Source organism: Zalophus californianus, chromosome 5, assembly GCF_009762305.2.
Source record: "Zalophus californianus isolate mZalCal1 chromosome 5, mZalCal1.pri.v2, whole genome shotgun sequence".
Classification (NCBI taxonomy): Eukaryota; Metazoa; Chordata; class Mammalia; order Carnivora; family Otariidae; genus Zalophus; species Zalophus californianus.
Genome location: NC_045599.1, coordinates 23,099,207 through 23,108,378, shown reverse-complemented (window position 1 = coordinate 23,108,378; position 9,172 = coordinate 23,099,207). Strand labels below are relative to the sequence as shown.

At 39.5% G+C, this 9,172-nt stretch overlaps 1 pseudogene; it reads left to right on the top strand.

Annotated features, from left to right (window-relative positions):
• Nucleotides 1-2,590: 2,590 nt before the first annotated feature.
• Nucleotides 2,591-7,581, top strand: LOC113928609 (annotated as a pseudogene).
• The last annotated feature ends 1,591 nt before the right edge of the window (nucleotides 7,582-9,172 follow it).

The following is a 9,172-nucleotide window of genomic DNA, read 5'->3' as shown; positions in this document are numbered from 1 at the left end:
ACAATAGCAAATTTTAAAAAGGCCAAGAAGTAAAAGGATAACCAATACCATTTATTATTACAACTCCATTTATCTACGACATTTTGTAACTGTACTTCCTATTGTGCTATCGTATCCGCTTAGGTACTGCTTTGTAAAGTAGCCGGATGGATCCTCCAAGATTAAGCATCCCAACATGTCTTTTCTCAAGAACTTCTAATTGGATTGACTTCACCTACTTGTTGAGAGGGTTCAGAAGACACACCTTCCACCAGTACAGTGAGAAATCACCTTGGAAGGTGAGTCTCAGCACCCTTGAAGAGCTCTGTGATCGCTCTTCTCTGTAGACCAGAACGCACAGTGGGAAGTTTAGTCACTGAAATGGGAAATCTAAATGCAGCGGGAGTAATGTGATCATGGGAAGGCAAGGGCCAAGTGGCAGTGCTCAACCACCCAGGATACGGTGGAATGGTTACAGTCATGGGTTTGAGAGTCAAACAGCACTCACAATAGTCTGACTTCTGTAAACCTAGGATACTGGCTAGCTACTTTAAGTGCTCTTACAAGTAAAATCGACTGGAAACCTATTAAATTCTTATTGAATCTGTGCAACCAAAGAAGTTGTGGTGGAATGAACAAGAGTCTAAACTGAATCAGAGAATTATGGCTCCTCATTCACAGAGGTAAACCAGTTTATAGACCTAAACCCATTGATGAGGGGAGGCCAGGTCCGCCACAGCAAGGACCCCATTATACTACCAAAAATTTATACTGTGTTAATATTTCATCCAGCCTTCATTAAAGGGACCTTTAGCCTTTTACCAGGGTAACCATACATTCGAGGGAAAGAAATAATCAGAACTTTCGGTAACTACTAGACACTGGCTCTGAAATGGCACTAATTCAGGAGACCTAAAATGTTACTGTGGCTCACCAAAATAAGGACTTAAGAGGTCAGGTGATTAATGGAGTTTCCCCTTTGGTCCATCTCTCAGCGGACCAGTGGTCCTGAACCAATCCTGTGAGTATTTCCCTGGGTTTTAGAATGTGTAATTGCAATAGGCCTACTTAGCAACTGGGAGAAACCCCAGGCCCCAGAAATGCCTGACCTATGGAGTGAGGGCTATTACGGTAGGAAAGTCCAAGTGAAAGCCATTAGAACTGCCTCTACATAGGAAAATAAGGCAAGAGAAATACAACATTCCTGGAAGGATGGTAGAGACTTGTGCCATCATCAGGGACTTGAAAGATACAGATTCCCACACCACATGCTGACTCAACTTTCCCATTTGCCCTGGGCAGAAGACAAATGGTTCTTAGAGAATGACAGTGGGCTATTCTAAGATTAACTAGGTGGTGCCTCCCTGCAGCTGCTGTACCAGATGTCATTTCATTACTTGAGCAAATTAACACATCCCCTGGTACCAGATATTCAGCCATTCATCTGGAAAACAGCTTTTTCTCCATCTCTGCCCTTTATGTCCACCAGAAACCTTTTTTTTTTTTCAAGTGGCAAGGCTAGTAACACACCTTCACTTACGTAAACCTATGATGTTGGCTAGTTAATCTTGGTCCCGCCTCAGGTGCATATCACAACTCTCCAGTCATTTGTCATAATTTAGTTCAGAGATAGTGACCACTTTTACGTTCTATAAGGTAGCACATTGGTCTATTATATTGATGAGACAAGATGCATATTACACCTAGGAGCAAGAAATAGCAACTAGTTTAGAACGGTGATATCCGATCACCATGCCATAAAGTTGGGCGTGCACAGCAGGACTATATAATCAGGTGGAAGTGGTACACGCATGACCACCCTGGGCAGATGCTGAAGGTACAAGTTCCAAAAAGTGGCTCAAAAGCCCCTGATCAGTACTCCTGCTACACCGCCTTCTCTCTCCCAGCCTGTATCTAGGGCCTCATAGGTATTTCCTTACAATCACTGATACAAGACTAGAGTCTAGTTTAAAATGGTTCTGCACAGGGGCACCTGGGTGGCTCAGTCGGTTAAGCATCTGCCCTCTGCTCAAGTCACGATCATGGGGTCCCAGGATCAAGCCCCACATTGGGCTCTCTGCTCAGTCGGGAGCCTGCTTCTCCCTCTCCCTCTGCCCCTAGCTCATGATCTCTATCTCAAATTAATTAATTAATTAATTAATTAAAATAAATAAATAAATAAAATCTTTAAAATGGTTCTGCACAAAATGCAGGTCCTCCCTTAAAGTTGACAGCTGTAACACTATAGATGTCTAGAAAGATCTAGCAAATAGCTAGATAGAATAGCTCTCTGGGGGATATCCCTGAAGGAAAATGGTGAAGAGAATCCTCTCCATGGACAGTGCACATGGTTTTTCACTTTGCTCGAAAGGAGAAAGGGACAGGTAGGTAATTATATACCAATTCATGGGTTGTAGCAGTAGTTTGGCTGAATGGTCAGGGATTTGGAAGGAATAGAATTAGAAAATTCAAGACAAGAAAATTTGGGGACGAAGTATGGGGCTAGACTTCTTTGGGAGGAAAAAAAGGTATTTGTGTCCCATGTAAACTCTCACGAAAGGGTGACCTGAGAAGCAAAGTATTTCAATAATCAAGTGGCTAGGAGGACCTGATGACCTGTTCTGTAGATACCAGTCAGCCTCTTTCCCCAGTCACACCATCAACACCCAATGGGCTCATGAACAAAGTGGCCATGATGGCAGTAGTGGTAGGTATGAACAGGATCGCGCATATGGATTTCCACTCACTGAGACCAACCTGGCTATGACCAGCACTGAATGCCCCATCTGCAGCAGAGACAAATTCCAGGTCACCCATACAGCACCATGCCTTTAGGTGATCAGCCATTAGCAGGTTGACTACACTGGACCACTTTCATCATGAAAGGGCTATGTCTTGTCCTTACTAGAATAGACCGTCACTCTGGACATGGACTTGCCTTTCCGCCATTCAATGCTTCTAGCAAAACTACCTGCCATAGATTTACAGAATGCCTTATCCATCATCATAGTATTCCACACAGCAATGCTTTAGATCAAGGAACCCATTTTACAGCAAAAGAAGTGCAGCGATGGGCCTTCTGGCCTTACCATGGTCCTCATCATCCCAATGCCGCTGGCCAGATAGAACGGAGTAATGGCTTTTTGAAGACTCAGTTATAGTGCCACTTTACTAGCAATTGCTTGCAGGTCTGTAACAAGGCTCTCTAGAAGGCTGTATATGCTCTGAATCAATATATGGTACTATTTTTCCAAAAGCCAGGGTAAACAGGTCCAAAAATCAAGTAGTAGAAACAGCAGTGGGACCATTCAGTATTACTCCTGATACCTACTAGCAAGACTTTTGCTCTGTGTTCTTGAGGTAATATGCTCTGCTGGCCTAGCCATGTTATTTCCCCAGGAAGAAAATCCCCCAGGAGACATAACAATGAGTCCATTTAACTGGAAGTTAAGACTGCCACTGGCTAGCCACCTTGGGCTCTTCACATTTCTGAATCAACAGGCCAAGAAGGGAGTTTCACTGTCAACTGGGGTAATTGATCTAATACCAAGAAAAAAACTGGATTACCACTCTCTAATGGAGGCAAGACAGAGAGTATGTGTGGAATACAGGCACTTCCTTAGGGCATCACTGAGTAGTACAATGTCCTGTGATTAAGGTCGATAGGGAACTACACCAACCCAATCCAAGCAGGAGTTCTAACTGCCCAAATACTTCCAACATGCAAAACTGGGTCACCTCACCAAGACCAACTGAGGTGCTTCCTGAAAACAAAGAGAATACCATCTGATGAGGGCCTGAATAGAATAAAAGGCAAAGGAAGGAGGGATGTGCCTCTTTTTTCCTGCCTCGTTAGCTGAGCAGAGACATCCCATCCCATCTCTTTTAGTCTCACACCAGACTCATTGCATTGGCACCTCTGCTTCTCCAGCCTTCGGACCTGGAGTGAATTACACCACCAGCCTTGCTGGCTCTCTAGCTTGCAGATGGCAGACTGGGAGACTTCTTAGCTTACATAACCAAGTGAGCTAATTTCTAGTAATAAACTTCCACATAGAGACACCCACATGCATATGGACACATATATACATATCCCAGGAACTAGGGTTTCTTGTCCAAGAAACTAGGTTTCTTGTCCAGACATTCTAATTTTGTCGTTTCTTGTCTGGACATTCTAATTTTGTTGTTTCTTAAAGGGAATCAGAAAAAAGTATTCTTTTAAGTAAGCACCCCAACTGATTCTTAAGATGAAAAAAGTTGCAAAGCTCAGACTTAAGCAAACGATTTATACTGGCTCTACCCATAGTTGATTTAGCCAGTCTGACCAAGTCTAAGAATCCTTCCAAAATTCAGTTCTTCTGAAGAGAAATATGGGGGCTATAGCAGAATCCAATAACTAAATTTCTCAAAGAACCTTCCATTGTGGACATAATCTTTCCAACATAAAAATTTTTCAATAGTCATAACATTTATCTATGGAAGACAAGCCAATGTAGTCACTGAATTTTCACAAATGAAAATATTGGGAAAATCTCGTTTTATTTAGTCAGCATGTTGGTATTCCAATTAGTTATCCCACCGTACCATAGAAGAATTGTAAAAAAAAAAAAATTAACCTTAATAAAGAAAAAAAAACTGTCAACATCAATGGATTTAGCAAAGTAATATTTAAAGTGTCTTGAAGTAGATTTTTTTTATCATAATCCTTTAACTTACCCACTTACAGAGTCTAACTGAACAATGTGAGCACAGAAGGATAACAACCAGGAGAAACTGAAGAGCTTCCCAGCTGTTAGTAACAGTTCCCTGGGCACATCATACCAAATTCAGGGGAGTTCATTTTATTGACCGGTCCCAAGTATTAAAATTCAAGAAAAAAAGTTAGTATTGCATTAGTAACAGTTGCCTGGGCACATCATACCAAACTCAGGGGAGTTCATTTTATTGACCGGTCCCAAGTATTAAAATTCAAGAAAAAAAGTCTCCATTTGAACCACACAAGAAAGAGAAAAACTCTTGATCTTTGATTCCATATTCCTGCCAGATATATTAGATCTTTAAATTCACAGATGATAAGCAGTTATTTCATAATAAAAAAATAGCATCTTTTCATATTGCTTGCCTGTTTTAAATTCTTCCCACAGAACCCTTAGGTCACATTGAATAGCAATAAATTTGGCCAAAGGAGAAACCTAGTCATCTTTATTTTCTGTTCGCTCCCTCGTTTTCAAAATCCAACCTATTTCCAACATTCTCATGCTTACCTCCTAAGCACCTTGGAGTCTGCGTAGTACTCTCCATCCCCACTGCTATGCAGCATCCAAATCCCCATTCTATCTGACCAGAATAACTAACACACCCTGCTACGAAAAATTCCTGTGTGTCATCTTGTTCCTGTCCCATTAATTCTCTCTTCTGAAATCACATCTCTCTTTTCAGAACACAAAAAATATTGATCATATTTTATGCTCTGCTTGAGATTCCTCAAACCCTTACTATTTCCCTCGGGAGACCGCTGTTCAAAGTGTGGTCCGAGAACCTGCAGCATCAGCAACACCTAGGAGCTTACTAGAAATGCAGGAGAACGAGCTCCACTTGAAAGCTAGGGAGTAAGACTCCCTATTATATTATAGTAACTATATATATTATAGTAACATTCCCAGGTGGTCTGAATGCACATTAAAGTTTAAGAGCCACTGCATCAAGATCTAATCCAAACTTCTTCACAAGGCCAGCAAGGGTCCTCATGAAGTAGCCCCCACTTACCTTTCCTTCTGTTGCTCCTCACAGTCCCCATCCACCCAATGAAGACGGTATGAGGTCCCCGCCATCTTTTCCATACCATCCTAATTCCTTGACTGCTGACCTTTTTAATCTTTTAAAAATTATTCCAAAGAAAATTACCTGGTAGACAGATAGATGTTTGAACTAGGTACTGTAATGACTCTTTCTACATCCTTATTGTAGAACGTCTCTCAGTATGATAATGGTCTGTGTTCTCCAGACTACCCTAAGTACCCCAGAAATAGAGACCTAGTTTAAATCATTTGCTGTTGTGTACATGACACCAGAAAATAGCATCTATTCATGTACAATAGATATGTGTTCAAAAGTTGAAAGGGGAAAAAAGCTTATCTCATAGCCTACTTGGGTGTGTTTTTTTTCCCTGCCAAACTATGCACAAGAGCAATTTTGTGGGTTGTTTTTGTTTTTAACTTAAAGGAAACCTAATTCTGGAAACCAAGGCTAAATGTAGTAGGACGTGCTCAGACAGGCGTTTGGGGACAGTTAGGGAAGAGGAGGCAATCCAAAAGGCAGTATTTCAGAAGAAAGATGAAGTCAAAGCCAGGTAAATGGTCTAGGAAGTTGTTAATCTCAATGTGGCAGTTAACATAGGCATTTACAGGTACATAAAAGGGAAAGACACTGAGTAAATCATATGGGAGCAAGTGGGTTCTCAGTGGGACAGAGAACATGCAAAAATTCACCGAGTCAAAAAATTGAGCTTATAAAGAGAAGTCTGCAACCTTAAGGATGGATCGTTCAAGGAGTAAAGAACCCAACAGTTCAGAATGTTATGTTTTCTGTTCTCAAGGATCTTTTCTCTTCCTCCCCATCTCATTTATTTCATCTACAAATAGTTTCCTTTGTCGGCAGAGGAGGATTTCACGCTCCAAGTGGCCTGTATTTTTAAGATGCTATATATTCTGCAGAGCTATGTGGATAAGGAATTACTGGATTTACAGAATGGATGCTAGGAAATCAGTGACAATAAACCAAGCTAGTTATGATCAAAGCCTGGACAGTGATTGTGGCAGTGAAGGTGGAGAGCATGAGATACATTTGAGTGACAGTAAAGAGGCAGGGTTGATGAAGGAGATTATGAACTGAAATAGAGCCTCATTGGTGATCTTGTTTAATACCATAATATCTGATAGATCTAATACATTGCTGAGGGAATTCTAAAAATAAAGTATTCTCTTCCTAGGCCAGTGCTCAACAAGGAGGACGTAATTCAGGTAGAGTATAAAGATTGTGAAGCCTAATGGTGAAAAGCCAGGCAACTTCTAGTCCACCATCTCTCAGGCTCTCCTTGGGCTAGAGATTAATCCCCAAGCTAAGGCCCAGCCAGGGGAGCTGAATAGAATACCAACAAAGGAAATTGAAATTGATGGTAATCAAAAAGGTATTATAATCTTTTTTTTTTCTTTCTATTCCTCAAATGAAATATTTCTAGGAAAAAAAAAGTCTGGTAAGTATGTGACTTAGACAAAAAGTTGAGTGGGGAGCACATTGTCTTCAATGCTCAGAGGAGAATTCTGCCTAAGCCAGCTTGAAAAAGCTATAATAAAAGAAAGTAAAAGCATTCCAGAAACCACACTCTGACAGCTGTGCACATGTGATCCTGGAGACTTAGTCTTCCCAAATCAAACTGTGAGAAAGAAAATTCAGGTGAAATTGGATGCCAGTCAGCTCATTAAGGTTTATTTAGATAATGCATGGCAGAACAATGTGGAACATCAAGTTGCAACTGTTTCTCCTGTTTGTAAGAAGGTCATGCCTTAGGATGGTCATTTGAAATCCCCAGAGTTTCAGCTGTAAACAAGGATGACAGGATATCCTTCACCTAAACAAAACAGAAAACAAACCCCACAAACATTTTATATAAAGGCAATTTCACAGCCCAATTTTAAAGACATAACAGAAATTAAAGGAGCTTTCTTCCAGATTGATAAAGGCCCAGACAAGCTAACACATATTCATCCTGTATAGACTCTTATCCCAGAAGGTATCACTAAGGTATGGTTACCTGTAACTACTTAGTACCTAAGAGAGTGACTTGCAAATATTTAGGTTAGCATTTACATCATTTTGCTTGCCTCTTTTTATATTGCCAAGAAAACAGCAGCAGAGAGATCTTATTAACACCTCTCTAACACTCCATTAATATGCACACTCTGCACAGACCGAAAGCCAACTCTGGAAATAAGGACCCAGCAAGCCCTAAGGTAAGGTCTACTTTAAACGTAACCTAAAACAAATTAAAACCAAGTCCTGAAAGATCACCAAGGAATATTTTGAAGATTTACTTCCCAAGTAAGAAGGGCTTGAGAAACACCTTGAGCTTTTCGGAGATTCTAAGAAAGCATTAAATCAAGCCTATACAAGTCCTAAGTGTTCAATTAATAATTAACTGCATGCTCACAGAAAAAAAACCTAGAGTTTACACAAAATGTTTTCTCAGTAATGTGCTTTACACACACACAAAAATAATGCTTAGAACTACAAAAACTGAAGTATTGTTAAACATAGTTAAAAAAATTGTTATTAGACACCTAATCTAAACTGGCCAAGATGGTAAATTTAGCAGACGATATTTTACACAGGAAGTATAAATATGCTCAAACAACTAGAGAAAAGGATGTTCAAAGAAAAAGAGGAAAATATAGCCTTGATGAATGAACAGATAGGAAACAGGAGCTGAAAAATGAAAATTATCAAAACTAACCAGGAAATCTCTAGTTCTCTCCAGGAATGGGTAATTTTGAGAGGATTTCACTTTCTCTATAAGTAGAAAACTTAACAAAATGCATAAAACAACTGATATATTTTCATTATACATATTTTACTTTAACATTACATTCTTTACCTTCATTGTATTTCTAAGACCACCATTTCAGGCAGCCCTTATTAAAACAGTTTGTGTTAAGAATTTTAGATTTAAAATATAAATATCGGCTAGAAAGCTTCAGTTCTATAAGTAATAAAAATTTTCTCATTTTTCTCTAGAGCAGTATACTTTACAGGTAATGAAATTTCTTTTTAGCCTGTCCAATATAACCTTCTACTTCCAGAGAAATATAATTGGCGTCTTTGAGAGAAATACTCTGGGGCCTTAAAGCAGGAAACAAAGAAGTTGATTGAGATCAATAAAAACAGCAATTGTTGATTTTAAAGCAATGACAAATTCATAATTTGTCAGTTGTATGTCCGAAATCCATTTTCCTTAAAAGGTTAGCATGAAATACAAAGAAGCCAAGATTATCTCATCAAAAAAGTACAGAATATTTGAACAATATTAGTATTAGCACAGTAAAATATGATTTGAAATAAGTATTTTAGTAACTTAAGCTCCCATAATGTACTCTAAATACCGATTCCTAAGAAAACTTTAAATAAAAATTATATCACA